Here is a 15682-nt window from a genome sequence, read left to right as displayed (position 1 = left end):
ACTTTCAGTCTTTTCAAAGCGGCAGGTGCAGTCCTCCTGCACAACCCCCCCCCTATGGAGACGAATGGGAATTGCAGAAGAATGCTACTGTATGTTCTCTTGTATAACCCCCATTCATTTCACCCAGCAAAACATTCCAGTGTCTGAATATTTCCAGCCATTACAGTTGCAGAGACACATCTGAATATCAAATTTCCAGCCATTCTGACAGGTGTCTATGTAGCCTTTCCTGAAAAGCCAGCAAGAAGAAGAATCTGCTGCTCCCTTATCCCACAATACAATTAGCACCCCCTTCACTTAAATGCCCACATATCTATTAATGCCATTCAGATAAGATTACGAGGATAGAAAGTCAATGCCAGAGCATGCATTAGAATAAATATGGTATTTCCCCCACATCATTAAGTGCAGTAGAACAGATGCTTTACATTTGTCTTTTCCAGTTCCTGCCCTTTCCAAGGGCAGCCACCGTAAGTAATGTAAATTTTGTTAAAAATGCCTCCACACTTCCCAACAGTGGAGCAGCACATCAGCCACCTGTTCTAATGGGAACACACAAGATTATATCAGGCAGAAATGCAATACAGAGGACAGAGAAACACACACTGCCTTATCGTGGGGTGAAAGGGAGAGGAGAAGGATAGTTAATTTTCCAGTCTGAAATCTAACACAACACAGGCGCCCTTTAAATGTTCTCCTACACATGCGGGAGCTGTTTACCCATGAGCCGTCCCCACACAGCCAGGAGAATGTTTAAAGGACACCACATGCAGACGCAAAAGAGGTGTACGGTACTGAAATGCCAACTGGTACTATGGTAAGAATGCCAAGCCTGGAATTCACCAGCAGTGTTTCCTTTTCATGTGACAGGGCAGGGGAAAACTCCAAATCATCTAGGGATAAAGCATACCTCAGAAGGCCAACAGATCACCTGAGAAGATGCGGGGGTGGGGGAGTGGGAAGCTTCTAGAAACAGCTTAAAGTAGAGAAATGAAGCCCTAGCCCTGCTGGAGACACCTGCTGTGAATCACTTCCCCTTTTCTCACATCACATCACGTTAACAAAACCCACAGCAAACAAAAGCCCCTGGAAGGAAACTGCATTTATGTAAATTGATTTATGTAAAGCCATAGAGGTTTTCACAGGAAAACTGCTTGCTATGGTTGTTCTGGAAGGTACAATTTTGTCAAGAGTTTTACCTGGGATATGTCATCTCCCCATCACCACCTCTTCTTTTCATTTATTTCTTTCTCATCTAGAGTCTCTCTGCACCAGTGAATGATCTGACACTTGTTCGCCCATTGTGGATACACACGCACTGCTGGGGAGTTAAGAGTACACTTGAATATAAGACCACACAGAAAGTAAGTAACTTGAGCATCCCCATGTAAGATGCCTTGTGCAGAGAGACTCTCGTCCTCTAAAAACAAAAGGGGCCTGTTTAATTTAAGATTATTTTTAGTTGTCAGTAAAGCTCAAAAATCTTAAATGAAATTGTATACATGAAAAACTTGCCCTATCAGCTCTGTGACAATTTGTCAATTCTTCTCATGACAAACCCTGGAAGGCTCTGTTTCTCCAAGAGATTAATTAAAGACTAATCTTTCTCATCTACTACCTCTTCCACCACCTCCTTTTGCCGTCAAGTCACGCCCAATTCTGCTGGAAACCGTGTGGAGACCAAGGTTCATATTTTCATACTTGGTGGTCTTGTAAGCACGCTCAGTCATTCTGGCGTCTAATTCAAATCCAAATATCTATTATAACAACCTATCTAATTCCTTTTAAGCCGGAAGCAATGTTGAATTTCTTTCAAAATACTGGCATACCCCTTTAAAGACAATTTAATAGACTTAATTTAACAGTTTTACATACAGCAGCCCATTTAGTCATTGCAGCAGCTTGGAAGAGCAGTAAACTCCCTTTGTTATCTGATTGGTACAGGAAGATATGAGACATATTTGTAATGGGGTCAGGGCTTTTTTTCAGCGGGAACGCAGTGGAATGGAGTTCCGGCACCTCTTGAAAATGGTCACATGGCCGGTGGCCCCACCCCCTGATCTCCAGACAGAAGGGAGTTTAGATCGCCCTCCACACCGCTGGAGATCAGGGGGCGGGGCAACTGGCCATGTGACCATTTTCGTGGCGGGCAATTGAAAGTTTAAAAAACTCCCCCCTTGTTCCAGCTGAACCAAAGTGACGTCATTGTGCGGTCCTGAGTTCCACCACTGAGTTCCACCACCTCCTTTCCCAGAAAAAAAGCCCTGAATGGGGATAATCCTAGACCAACAGAAGCAGATCGAGTCGGATCAATGTATTTCTGATTTAGCTGAAACAGGGCAACCTATAATTGACTTTATAGCAAGGAATGAAGCAATATTCCACTTCACCCCCCCCCCCCCGCCAAATTCCTGGTTTTATGATGTAGATATGTTGTTAACTGTAGTTCTATCTATGATTGTAAATAAGTTTAGTCAGGGGTCATTTCGTAGAAAAAGAGCTGGAGGAACTAATTAGCATAACGTATTAGCATAACGTATTAGCATATGCCACACCCCTTGCCATCATCAGAAGTGTGTCATTAGTATTTGCATATGCCACATCCCATGACATCATCTATCCCAGCTGTTTTGGACTCAATCCTGGCCATTCAGGGCTGAAATTGGGCCCAAAATGGCAAAAAGGGGCTGAAAATGGCCAAAAAGGGGCCCAAAATGGTCAGGATCAGGCAGCTGCTAAGTGGGAGAGTGATCCACCACCCGGCAGAGGCCTGATCTGGGCTGTTTTGGCCCCAATCCAGGCTGAAACGGGCCCAAAATGGCAGAGAGTCAGGTGGGTGGGGCCACCTGGCATGTGACCTCTTTGGGGACCTGCCAGAACTGTGTTCCTGTGCATTCCCCCTCGAAATGAGCCCTGAGTTTAGTTGACTCATTGTTCTTTAATTATTTAGTAATCCTTATATATGCTTCAATATTAAATGTCTTTCAATGTTTTTATTTCTAACTTTTGATGTATGTTGTTTTTAAGCTCTTACTAAACAACCTTTTTATGTTTCAATAAAGTTTATTTTAAAAGTACCCAATTTATGGCAATTGGATTTTCAAGACAAGAGATGTTTATAGTGGGGTGCCATTGCTTGCCTCTGTGAAGCAACCCTAGATTTCCTTGGTTGTTTCCCATCCAACTACTAATCAAGGCTGACCCTTCTTAGCTTCTGAGATATGAAGAGATCAGGCTAGCCTGAGCTATTCAGGTCAGGGCACAACATTCCATAGAGATCACCTTTTAAAAATAGGAAATGCAACATTCTTTATAACTGGAAAGTGGACTAGGACTTCCTTCCAAGATGGATCACAAATTTTATTTAGCTAAGCTCCTCGGGCAAGGCTCTATGGTTCTCTCTGCTTATGCATATAACATTACAAACATTTGATTTCTATACTGCTCTTCAAGACAACTTAACACCCACTCAGAGTGGTTTACAAAGTGTGTTCTTATAATCCTCATGACAATCACCCTGTGAGGAGGGTGGAGCTGCGAGAGATCCAAGAAGCTGTGACTGACCCAAGATCGCCCAGCTGGCTTCAAGCAGAGGAGTGGGGAATCAAACCCAGTTCTCCAGATTAGAGTCCTGCCGCTCTTAACCACTACAACAAAATGAATCTACCATTCTGCAGCAGTTGCAGCCCATTATAGAAGCCACAGCAAACCATCTTGCCAATGGAAAGAAAGAAGAAATCAAATCAGTGTCTTGTATTGATCTGGAGTATCGAATGGGCATTGGCTTGTAGTAACTGCAAGTAATTTGCTTGCTTGCCAACCGAGTAGCTAGTTGGGGATTCCATGACTGTAGTGGTCGTACAGAGGCAATCAGTAAAGTACTTGGCTGCTTTGTAGTTTCACAAGTCTGGGATCCAAAGTATATTTCATTTCCCTATGGGGAAGATCCAATCCATAGGACAATGCTGTAAGCCTTAGGGCCATTCAAGAGAATTGAGCATCCATCTTCAAAGGGCTGCTTCTCCAATTATTTTTGACTAACTGGAGTCATGCCACACTTGCGATCTCAGGTTTGTAGATGCCCTGTGTGTATGAATAATACATGTAGCTGTCCCCCAGGACAGCCTGCGAATTACAAAACTCTGCATGGAAATTCACAATGCAGTAGTAGTAGAGGTTCCATCAGGGACCTGTCTCTGTTGACAACTATCCTCTAAGTAGTTCTCAAGCCCTGACACATGACATGTGCCAAACATTCCAGTAGTAGATGAAGAAGAATACGTTCTGTTGTAAAGTCCAAAGCAAGCAGCATGAAAAGAAGCAGGCACCACAACACATCGTGCCTGTGGCAGAAGTACTCTAGCAGCCTTTATACCATAGGTGGGCAAGCTGCTGCAGAGATACTACCAGGGCTTTTTTTCAGCTGGAACATGGTGGAACGGAGTTCTGGCACCTCTTGAAAATGGTCACATGATCAGTGGTCCTGCCCCCTGATCTCCAGACACAGGGGAGTTTAGATTGCCCTCGGCACCGCTGGAGCGGCAATTCAAACCAAGGGCAATTCAAACTTTTAAAAACTCCCCCCTTGTTCCAGCTGACCCAAAGTGATGTCACTGTGCGGTCCTGGGAGCTTGTGTGCACTTTGCGCATGAGCATGTGGTACCAGGGGCACCACCTCCCGCCAGGAGTTGCCCCCTGTGCTGACAACCCACTGAGTTCCACCACCTCTTTTCCCAGAAAAAAGCCCTGGATACTACAATCACCTGTGGGAGTTTATGGCACTAGATTGGAGAACTAGGGCTTGTTGCCTTGGATTCCAGAGTACTCACGCCTTTATCTTCTGTGGAAATAACACCTGCTGTCCCTTTGCGGATGGACAGTGAAGTCAATGGGCTGTGCTCAGGATGGCACTGAAAATATATCATGGTGCACAGGAGTTGCATATGGACGGTGTGTACTGTGATACTAGTATATAATTTTGACATTCCACCACTGCCTTAGATGTTGAAGCTCTGAGAGAGGGAGAATGGAGAGACAAACTGGTGGATATGGAAACCTCCTTCTCACAGAGGTACACCGTCCAGGAAAAGGGAGGGAAAACCTGCAGGGAGTGTTATGGAAAACATCTGTCCTGCACTACAAGGAGGACCCCTTAAAGGCAGTCTAACAACCACACTGAAGCATAAGCAAATGTTATATGGGCATGGGAGGGGAGCGATGCTAAAGGTCAGTTCACCATTTATAAGAAAATCATTGGCTGATGAGTTCAAATTAGTACATGAAATACAGTACTGCCTTTTGGTCTTCAGTGCCTCTTTGGTACTGATGAGTCACAACACTGCAGTAATAGCAGGTGCCATAGTTGCGGAGTTCTTTTTTCTTTGTAACTCTTAAGAGCTAAACTTGGCAGCCATGTGCTCTCCTGGCTCTTAGCCCTAATCCTTTTCCTCAGCTCCACCTGCTCTTCCTGTATCCACTGCTTATTTTGCCTTTGAACTTTAATCTACCTTCCAGGACCGCTCTCCTGTTCAACTTTCTAGCCTTTGGCCTTCACCTTCTCCATACATTTGCTCATTCCATAGAGCCAGTTTTAACTCAGCCTATCAACTCTCCCTTCCCACAGAACCTGGGCTATGGAATATTTTGTTGGCAATTAGAGCTGGGCATGAACCAAAATACGAACCAAAGTTTGGCATGAACCGGGCTGGTTTGTGGTTTGCGAACCGGTGGTTCGTCAGAGTCCATTTCTGACAAACTGCCATGAACTTTAGGCCAGTTCATTTGGTTTGTTTTTCGGTTCATCACTGCAGACAGCCTGGCGCTGATCAATCAGTTTCTTAGGCAACGGGCGTTGGGCTTCCTGCAGACCTTCTGCTGACCCTGAAGTGGCCTTCTGCTGACCCAGAAGTGACCTTCTGCTGACCTGGAAGTGACATTTTCACAAACCAAGCAAACCGGTTCACGAACCAGGGCAGGTTCATTAAAGTTCATGGTTCGTGAAACGCGATGAACTATGAACCTCACGGTTCCTTTTTTTCCAGTTTGTACCCATCTCTATTGGCAATAGGTTTCATTGGCCCATTTCTCTTTTGCACTAATCTCCATGTAAAGAAAAAAGTTACAAGAATATTATTAATCCTGTTCATATTCACATCACACATAAAGAACTTTGGGACATATAAATATACTTGTTGTGTAGGGGGAAAGATTAGGGAGACAAAATTTAAGGGGCCTGGGGAGGTGAGTGAAGCATTGCTGGGGGGGGGGTGGGCAGTAGCAACATATCTAATGAAGCATCTTATGTGAATGTGGAGGGAGGTGCAAAGCAAATCTTTGGGGGCCAGAAGTATCTCCCTGCAGCCCTGGAGATGCACTGTACAGCAATGCAACAAGTTTTTAGTTAATCTATATGTTATTAGCGAATGGTGCTTGCTGCATAATCCACACACTTGACTCTCCACAGTGCATACAACAGCATCCCAGGAAAGAAAAGGTGCCTGCCATTTTCCGGGTCTTCCTGTATTCCATTTCCTCTTTGATGGCTGCAAGAGCAGCACTCAGTAAAGGATGCAGGAAGCAATGTTGGGATGTACTTTTTATCTTCTATTCATTTACAAGTTTTACATCCCACCTTTAGATAATGCTCTGTGCTTATCTGCAAACATCGCAAGGATTCTAATTAACTTGTCCCAGATAGAGCAGCCACTTTATTGATAAATCATTCTGCCTTGTCTTAGCATGCGTTTCTACTTCTCATTGTAATTAGAAAAATATAGGCAAAAAAAAAAATCATGCTACAGCATGACAGAGGAAATGTAAGTTACCCTGAGAGATGGTGTGAAGTTCAATCCGCAACCCCCCAGGAAAAAATGGTGGCAAGAAGGACACTTTTCAGTTGTCTGAAAGGATTTTTTCCCCCTGCTAGATATTTAATTTCTACCAACATCTAAGAATAATAACATTACAAACAGAACAAAACCTCAACATTTTTAAGTATAAAGAATCCTTAATCTGTATTGTACTGCAATTATTTTGGAGATTTAACCCCCCTGCCCCCCTACATCATTAAAAAACAACCACTACAGTTCTCATATTGAACAATGTGATCGTTTCAGATTCCTGAGGACTTTTGTGATTACAATCAAAGAGCTTATTAGGAAGTCTAGCCGAGTGATCTTTGTTATCTAGGAAAGTCTTATTACAGACATTCTGTTTGAATAAGAACATGCTGAAAAAGCTATCAGAAATCTAATGAGGAACAAAATTCCAGGACACAAAGATTATATAGATTTTTCTTCAATGTTAAATGTGCATTCTATTTTTAACCACTTACAAAGCAAAACGGTGAATTTCTTGCTGAAACACACAGGGCAGGATCTTTTAAGCCACTTCCCTGTCTTTTCCAGGACAAAAACCCCCCTTGCCTCACGAGACAGCTGTTGCTGCTCTCTCCTGGTTTACGCTAAGAAAGTTTGACCTGTCAGAATACTATTTCCTTTTACCACAGTTTTGTCATCAGAGCAAATGCTTTTAATCAAATGCCACCTACCCTGTTTCCAGCTGCAGCGCCGATCCGCACCAGCGATAGTGCCAACTGGAGACTCCACTATAAGCAAATGATAGACGGGGGGGGAAAAAACAGAGAAAAGCTCTGTACTTTCCACAGCGCAAGAGGATATTCAAATCCGAGAATGTCTCTGCAGCTTCAATCAGATAGTTTCAAAAAGGAAATGCAGACAGACTAAACTAAACAGTCACTGGTGTACAAAGTTGGTTTTTTCTTCGTGAGGAACGCCAATGCCATTTGTAAACTTGTAGGGAACTCCAGCCACCTTGTCCACAAGACCGCCCCCCTCACGCACGCATACAAACACAGAGTTGTACTTGTCCGAAGAATAAGTCCTAGAATTTAAAACGGGTGACTGTGTACAAAATGTGTAAATACACTGCACTAGAGGCTGGGAAGCACGCAAGGCCAGCCCTCAGCAATGAAAGTAGGTTTCAGATTTCACTCAGCAGCTGGCAGCTCCGCAACACGCAAGCTGCACTTCTGTGGAGCTGGAGAGAGTCCCTTCTTAGCCAAGCAGCTCACTCCTCAGATATCTCAGGCACCCCAAGCAACACGGCACCCTCAGCTGCGCCGGGCCTGTCAGACTTGCTGATCTCTCATTAACAAGCTCCACTCAAAAGCTTCACCTTTGAAAACTCTTGTTTTGCCCCCCTCAGACCAACTCAGTTTCCCTCCCCCCCCCCACGCTTTCAAATTCTATACCTTGTATGACCTAATTTCATTGCGTCATAGACCTGTTTGTTCTTTCCTGAGGCACTACACGCTTTCTCAGACAAGAGACCTGTAACTCCATAGAAGCCCTCAGAGAGGAATTTAGAGCCCTCTGCGCCTGTGGCACTCCGCTCTCTCCCTATAAAAGCCTAGGCTTCATTACAACTTAGCATGGGTTTCTGCTCCAAAAACAAACCACAGAACGTGCAACGTAACAGTTTTTAAAAGAGTTTCATTAACCACTTGCAGAGTAGCTTTCCCCTGTGGCTGTCACCAGCATTTTGCTAGGACAGGAAACTGCCCATGGGCAGAGGAAAAAAAGTTTTTATCTTCCTGAGCTTTTTGTTTGTTTTTCCCCTGGTCTTCTCATTACTAGGACCAAGGCACAGCAATAACAGTGGCAGCTACTGAGACCTGCTGCCATTACACTTCAGTAGAAGAAAGGTACCTTAGATTCTACAACAACAATCCTGCCTCTTTCAGGAAACAGTACAACCTATCAGTGAGGGTTTCCAATCTCCAGGTGGGGCCTGGAGATCTCCCAGCATTACAACAGATCTCCAGACTATCCCCCGGCAGGCTGGAGAACATGGCTGCTTCGGAGGGTAGACCAACTCTATGACATTATACCCTTCTGAGGTCCCTCCCTTTCCCAAACTATTCCCTCCCCTGGTTCCATCCCCAAATCTCAAGGAATTTCCCAACCCTAAAACCCCAGAAGTTTAAAAGGGAACAGTAAGCTCTCGGAAGGGATGAGGTTTGGGCTCACCATCAGTAGTCGCTTCTGAAAATGGCCCCATAGGAAAAACTAGTTGACAACCTTGATTTTACATACCAACAAGAGGGGAACAGTCTCCAGTATATAGCAAAACAAAAGGGGACTCAGTCCAAAGAGACTATCTGAACCAATCCTTTATCACCAATAACAATCTTAATCAAATACCGAAATAGTAATTACAATTATACATACAATGTAATGCTTTTATCATGAAGGTACTCAATTACAAACCACCATTCCACAATTATCTTAGAGAAGAACCAATGCTTCACACAAATAACCAGTTACATAGAAAAGTCCATAGTGATCCACCAATTCTCTTTTTGGACTTTGCAGGCAACAAACCGCCGTGGGCAGGAGGTCCCAACCAACGGGAGGTAAAGTTCCTGGAGAGTTGGCAACGGGTGCGCCAGCATTCAAGACATCCTGTTTTGCACTGCTTCTTCACCAACCTCTTTTAAGTGCAAGTAATAAATCCATAATAAATGTCAATCAATTTCAAAGCACTGGAGTCAATTTCATGCAGTTCATATGCAGTCCATTTCATGCAGTTCGGTATTTGATTAAGATTGTCATTGAACTTGATTTTAGGCCTGCAAAATGCTCACACTGGGCCTACTTTCTGACTGCAATCAAAAGGTCCTTACCTCATTCACTGTTCGACTGACTTGTCAGCTGGTGTCAGATCTATAGTCAAGGCCTTAAAGCTCAGGGTGGTACTGTGCTGGAACAAGCGGAGAAATTTACTGTGGTTTCTTTAAGTGATCCCTCTTACCTGCTGCATAATTACTGACCCCTCACTTTTCTATTTGTTTTTCAAAGCAGATTTGTTACACTGGATTGGCGCCCACCTCTCAGTCAGTTTACCCCCAGCAAGAGGAAGGATGGAAGAAATAGGCAGTGGTTTCAGGTTACCAATGTGCCCTGTGGAAAATGTCCCCATGCCCGGCTGTTCATGCTGAGACTTAACTCCTACCCTAGAGACTCCGAAAAGGAGACCATGGTTTGGGTTAAACCCTGTTATATGGTGATCTTACTTAGGAAAAATGCACCTGGTGAAATAAGGATCCTGTTGTTTTCTCAACTGTCAGTTAATATCCCCGGTTTTGCAATTATACCTTACAATATTTTTTTTAAAAGAGTAAAATGAAGCAGTAAATCATTTGGACGAACTCATCACCTCTACAACTTAACATTTCGTACTTAACAAGCAGGGACTGAATCTTAGCAACACAAACCACTGATTGCACAATTTGTTTATGACAATTTTTTCTGTATCAAACAACAGATAATTAAGTTTATGTCACAAAGGCCAACCAACCTCATCTGAAAAAAATGTCCCCCAAAATGCCTCCCTAGGAGAGGTATACAACAGGAATAATATCTGTATAATGGCATGTATTCAGTGCTGTCAAACACAAGGAGGCAAAATCTTACAATGAATAATCTGTTGTCACTGGTTATCCATCTGTCTCCAGCACAATTCAAAGCCTTTGTTCTAAGGCTGCCAACCTCCAGGAAGGGTTTGATGTTTTCCTGGAATTACTAGTGATCTTCAGACTACATAGATCAGTTCCTCAGAAGAAAATGGCCGCTTTGGAGGGTGGACTGTATGACATCATATCCTGCTGAGATATGTTTCCTTCCCAAACTCCACCCTTCCCATGCATTGCCCTCAAATCTCTTGGAATTTCCCAAGCTAGAATTGGCATCTGTGGGTTCTTACCTTTAAGGCCTTAACAGCCTGGGGCCAGAGTGCCTGAAAGACTGCCTTGTCCTATACTATCCAGCCTACCAGTTAAGATCTGTCTCTCAAAACTCTGCTTTCTGTGTCGCCACTAGAGATGGGCATGAACAGCAATACGAACTAAAAAAAACCTACGAACAGCCCAATCTGCTGTTTGCAAACAAGCTGTTCCTGAGGCCCCATTCTAAATGAACAGGTGGTCGTTGCAAGCCTCGTTTGTTGCTGTTCATCAAGCCAGACAGTCTGGCACCTGCTTTCAATTCCCATGGCAACTCAGGCAGGGATTGTCTGAACTCTGTCTGAACTCCTGCTGTTGCCCTGGAAACCCCAATCTAAGCCCAATTTAGCTTGATAGGAAGGTCTTCCTTCCAAGTGTGGACTGGAGCTCCAAATTTGTTACAAGAGGAAAAGACCAGGGGGGAGGGGGGGCTCCCAGCTCTAGCTTTCAGGGAGAGGCAGCTGCTGTTAGAGAGACAGGATGAGTGCATTGGAGCTTGAATTTTCTTTGTGTGTGGTGGGATAGGGATCTACCTCTTCAGGTTCCAGGGCTGCTGCCAAACTCAAGGGCCAAGCTATTATTTATTATTGGTACCTTTCCTGCTGCCTGCTCAGGTAGGGTTTCTGGGAGTGATGCAGTAGGGATCTTGATGGCTGGAGGAGAGCCTGCTGGCCCCCATGAACAATGAACAATGAACATGTTTGTGACAGGATCATGTTCGTCAGTGTTCATTGTTTGCTGTTCTTGGATGGCAACGAACAACAAACACCATGTTCATTTTTTTCTGTTCGTGCCCATGTCTAGTCGCCACCTTCAGATATAAGGTGGGTGGCAACTAAAAAATAGGACATTTTCTGCAGTGGCATCTTGCCTTTGGAATGTTCTCCCCCTTGAGGTTCACCTGGCACCTACTTTAAATGCTTTTAGGTCTCTGGCCAAAATAAATCTTTTAATCCGGGCTTTTAATTAGGAGTTACAAGGGTTTTTTATTGGTCTGCTTTAGTTTTATGGCTAGGTTTATGCTGTTTGTGTCAAAGGACTTGTTTTTAATGGCTTGTTTTTATATTGCTACATTGTTTTAATTCTAAGCCACCTTGAGCAGAACTCTGAAGAGGAGGGTCAGAAATATCCCAAATAAATAAATAAAAAAGTTATATCACTTCTGAATCCATCATCTGCTGAAAGGATTTAAATTTTTTTAAAAGATATTGAACCTAAGAAATAATTTGCTTGGCAAGTTATGCTGTTTAATCAATTTTAAAGAAAATCATAGGATTGCTAAGTCCATTTTAGGAAACTACTGGAGATTTGCAGGAAGGAAGCAGCTTGGGGTGATGTGAGGAACTGAAGCTGCCAATTTCTGCAGGGGAACTGACCTTTGTAGCCTGCAGATCAATTGTAATGCTGGGAGAACTCCAGACCCTGCCTGGAGATTGGCAGCCCAAGCAAACAAACAAACAGAATTTTTCAGCGAACATATTCACTTGGGTGAGCACACCATGTTCAACTATTGCAACACTTGTGTCTCAAGTCTTGGATCAGTTCGTTGCTCCCTTACCCATATCAAGCAGCATGCAGGGCAGCTGTTCTCAAGCAAAACTTTTAGCCTGTGAAGGCAGCCAACCACAACAGCCCTTGCTCATGATGTAATCAGTTGCCTGGGTATGCCCGGGCTTCCCCAGAGAACTCCCAAGAGGTACTAATTTTGCAGCAGAATTTATTTCTCATTGGGGCAGTTGGGGGTGCTTTTATAGTTTGTCTGTGTGTTCTGTCTACAAATCGTTTATTGTATTTACAGTAAAAATAAAATTAAAGCATCTTTAATTATGCAAGCCTTGACCCAGACAACCCAGGCAAACCCAATCTCATTAGATCTTGGAAGCTAAGCAGTGTCGGCCTTTATGAGTAATTGCATGAGGGACCACCAAGGAAGATCACCAAGGGTTGCTATGCAGAGGCCGGCAATGGTGAACCACCTCTGTTAGTCTCTTGCCTTGAAACCCCAGCAGGGGTCACTATAAGTAGGCTACAAATTGACTGCACTTTTCACCACCACCACCGATGCAAGGAAAATAATCTACAATTCCCATGAGCCTGTGCACACAAGAGCTACTAGAGATCCAGACATATTCGCAGCCATTAACACTGCTGTTTGGGATAGATTTAGGTGAACACCAAATGATGAGACACAGGTCTTTTCATTACAGTATTTATTTCTATGTGGTTGTATGTCTCTTTTTAAACAACTGGTGGCGGGGTGAAGCTATCTCATTTCACCAATAGAAGCCGTTGACTGTACATGCCCTGATGCAGAGAACAATCCAGTGAAAAGCTTGAGCTGTTCGCAAAGCAAACTGAGCTGCCTGCCAAAGAATAACACTTTGATCTTGACATCAACTTTTGAATCTCTGATCGATGTGAGCTAAATTGATGGTTATTCAAACACATCTACTTTTTAAAAAAATTCTATTTGAACTGCCTTATATTGAGTTAAAGCATATTGGTCAGTATCTACTCCAGGGTTCTTCAAAACTTCCTGACCATAGATCCTCTCTTAACCCCTAGGTGGCAGTATGGCACCCATTCAGGGGCAAGCATATGACATCATCATCATCATGAAGAGGTGGAACCAGAGTGATGACCTCACTAGTTTCAAAGCCAAGACAGTGGGCAGCAGACCAAAAGAATGGGGAACAGGAAATACAAGCCAAGCACCAAGAGATATACCCTAGAGAGGAATAAGACAAGGATTAGAGCAATGGAGGAATCTTCTTTGCAGCTGTTAACTCCTCCTCTCAGCATAGCATGCAAAAAAGGCACAAGGTGTGGCACTCTTGATCTCTATGGAAACACATTAGAAATATGTCATTCTAGAGATCAGCAACAAAAATGTGGCTGCTCAATAGGAACTGAGAGCCAAGCTACAAGTGACGAATTACACTTGCCTGGCAAGTGAACAGACTCACATGTATTCCTCCCTGTTCACTTGCCATTCACTTGCACTGGAGAGCAAGTGAATGGCAAGTGAACAGGGAGGAATACACATGAGTCTGTTCACTTGCCAGGCAAGTGTAATTTGTCACTTGTAGCTTGGCTCTTACAAGCCATGAGGTGGAGCTCCGAAATCCACCTCAGAGTCCCAAGCTATGGGTTGAAGACCACTGGTCTACTCTGTTAGTGGATGTCCAGGGCCTTGCTTGGAGAAACGTCTTTCCTATCATGGACTCTTTCACTAGAGATGTCCGGGAGTGAATCGGAGACCTTTTGCATGCAAAGCAGCACTCTGCCACTGAGCAACATGTTGCTCAGAGTGGTAGCCTTCAACATACTACTATTAACAAATACTGGAAAGTGCAAAAAGAACAAGATTTGGGGCCAATAGCAACTTAAAGACCTGCTGCTGGACCCAAATCTTGTTCTTCTACTGCAGACCAACATGGCTACCCACTTGAAAGTATTTGCAAAGTCAGAGAAGAAGCAGGACACAGCAATCCTTAGGCAAGGAAAGACAAATATTTCCCACCTCTACTCCACTCCACTCTGTGTGTTCCTAGTCTTCCAGCTTGTTCCTCACCTACTTACCCTTGTGAAGATTCAGGTAGAATGTATCATCCTCCCCACAAGCATGCAAACCTGCCTCTTCAGGCCCATTTACATAGCTTCTAGGGCCTGATAAAGTGCAGCTGTCCTGTGTGTCTCAGTTCTAAGTTAGACGTGACGTCAGGCTCGTGTTCTTTAATGTGTCGGGTGATGCAATTTTACCTGGGAACTGTAGCTTTAAAAGGCTGAGCCACTTGGGATTGCTGGGGAGAGAAACAATTTTCTCACTGCCCTCCGCTGCCGCTGTTGGATACTCCGCCCACCCCCCCTGCCCCACTCTGGCTGCTATTATTGCTAAGACAATGATGAAAATTTGTGATTGTTATCTTTAGCAATCTCAATGGGGAAAGGAATGACCAGTTCCCCTTCCCACCCACCCCCAAAAAACTCTGGGTGGAATCTGCCATCTTAAAATAAAAGGAACTGCAGGGACCTGTACTGGTGTGTGCATGCATACTGTCAAACTTTCCCTTACAGAACTAACACCAGGACTTGGGGAGAGAAAATTTAGTTTGTGAAAATTGTAGAGGAGAAAACTATTACAGGAGGAAAGGTTTAAAGCTTCTCTAGCACCACCTCTGCAATCAAATTAGCAGCCCCATGTGGCCACCTCTCCCCAAGGGCTTTGTTTTTTAAAACTACAGTTCTGAGGTAAAATTACATCACCTGACACGTTAAAGAACCCATGCCTGGCGTCATGTCTACCTTGGCCCTCAAACTTTTTCAGCGAAGACCACTTAAGGCTAGCACATCCCATTTCAGTTTCTTCATGATTTAACTACACCAGCAAATAGCGCATGGTATCCTCTGAAACTGCCCTATATGACAGAAAGATATCAAAAAGACAGCTGCAACTCTGATCTCAAAGACATACCTGGCATGGGAATCCTGTCAACCGTCTTGGTTATATGTCGTATTTTTTCATATTGTCGTATCTTTTCATATTTAAATCAAGACAGGGATAGATAGACTATCTGCTTTAGACTACACTGAGACTGATGATCTGTGTTCAGAGGTGTCATTTCGTAGAAAAAGAGCTGGAGGAACTCATTAGCATAACTCATTAGCATATGCCACACCCCTTGCCATCACCGGAAGTGTATCATTAGCATAACTGATTTGCATATGCCACACCACCTGACATCACCTATCCTGGCTGTTTTGGACCCAATCCTGGCCATTGAGGGCCGAAATTGGGCCCAAAATGGCAAAAAGGGGCTGAAAATGGCTGAAAAGGGGCCCAAAATGGTCAGGATCATGCTGCTGCTGAGTGGGAAA

At 43.9% G+C, this 15682-nt stretch overlaps 1 protein-coding gene across 1 annotated transcript in view; it reads right to left on the bottom strand.

The window, feature by feature from the left end:
- Positions 1-7771, bottom strand: part of ARHGAP24 (Rho GTPase activating protein 24) — a 426579-nt gene extending 418808 nt beyond the window's left edge. Inside the window, exon 1 of the mRNA XM_054989835.1 lies at positions 7550-7771. The gene's annotated coding sequence lies outside the window, so the exon portion shown is untranslated. The remainder of the gene's footprint in view (positions 1-7549) is intronic.
- Positions 7772-15682: the final 7911 nt, after the last annotated feature.

Source organism: Eublepharis macularius, chromosome 10 (genome assembly GCF_028583425.1).
Source record: "Eublepharis macularius isolate TG4126 chromosome 10, MPM_Emac_v1.0, whole genome shotgun sequence".
Lineage (NCBI taxonomy): Eukaryota > Metazoa > Chordata > Lepidosauria > Squamata > Eublepharidae > Eublepharis > Eublepharis macularius.
The sequence above is the reverse complement of the archived record's forward strand: the minus strand, read 5'-3'. Positions and strand labels throughout refer to the sequence as shown.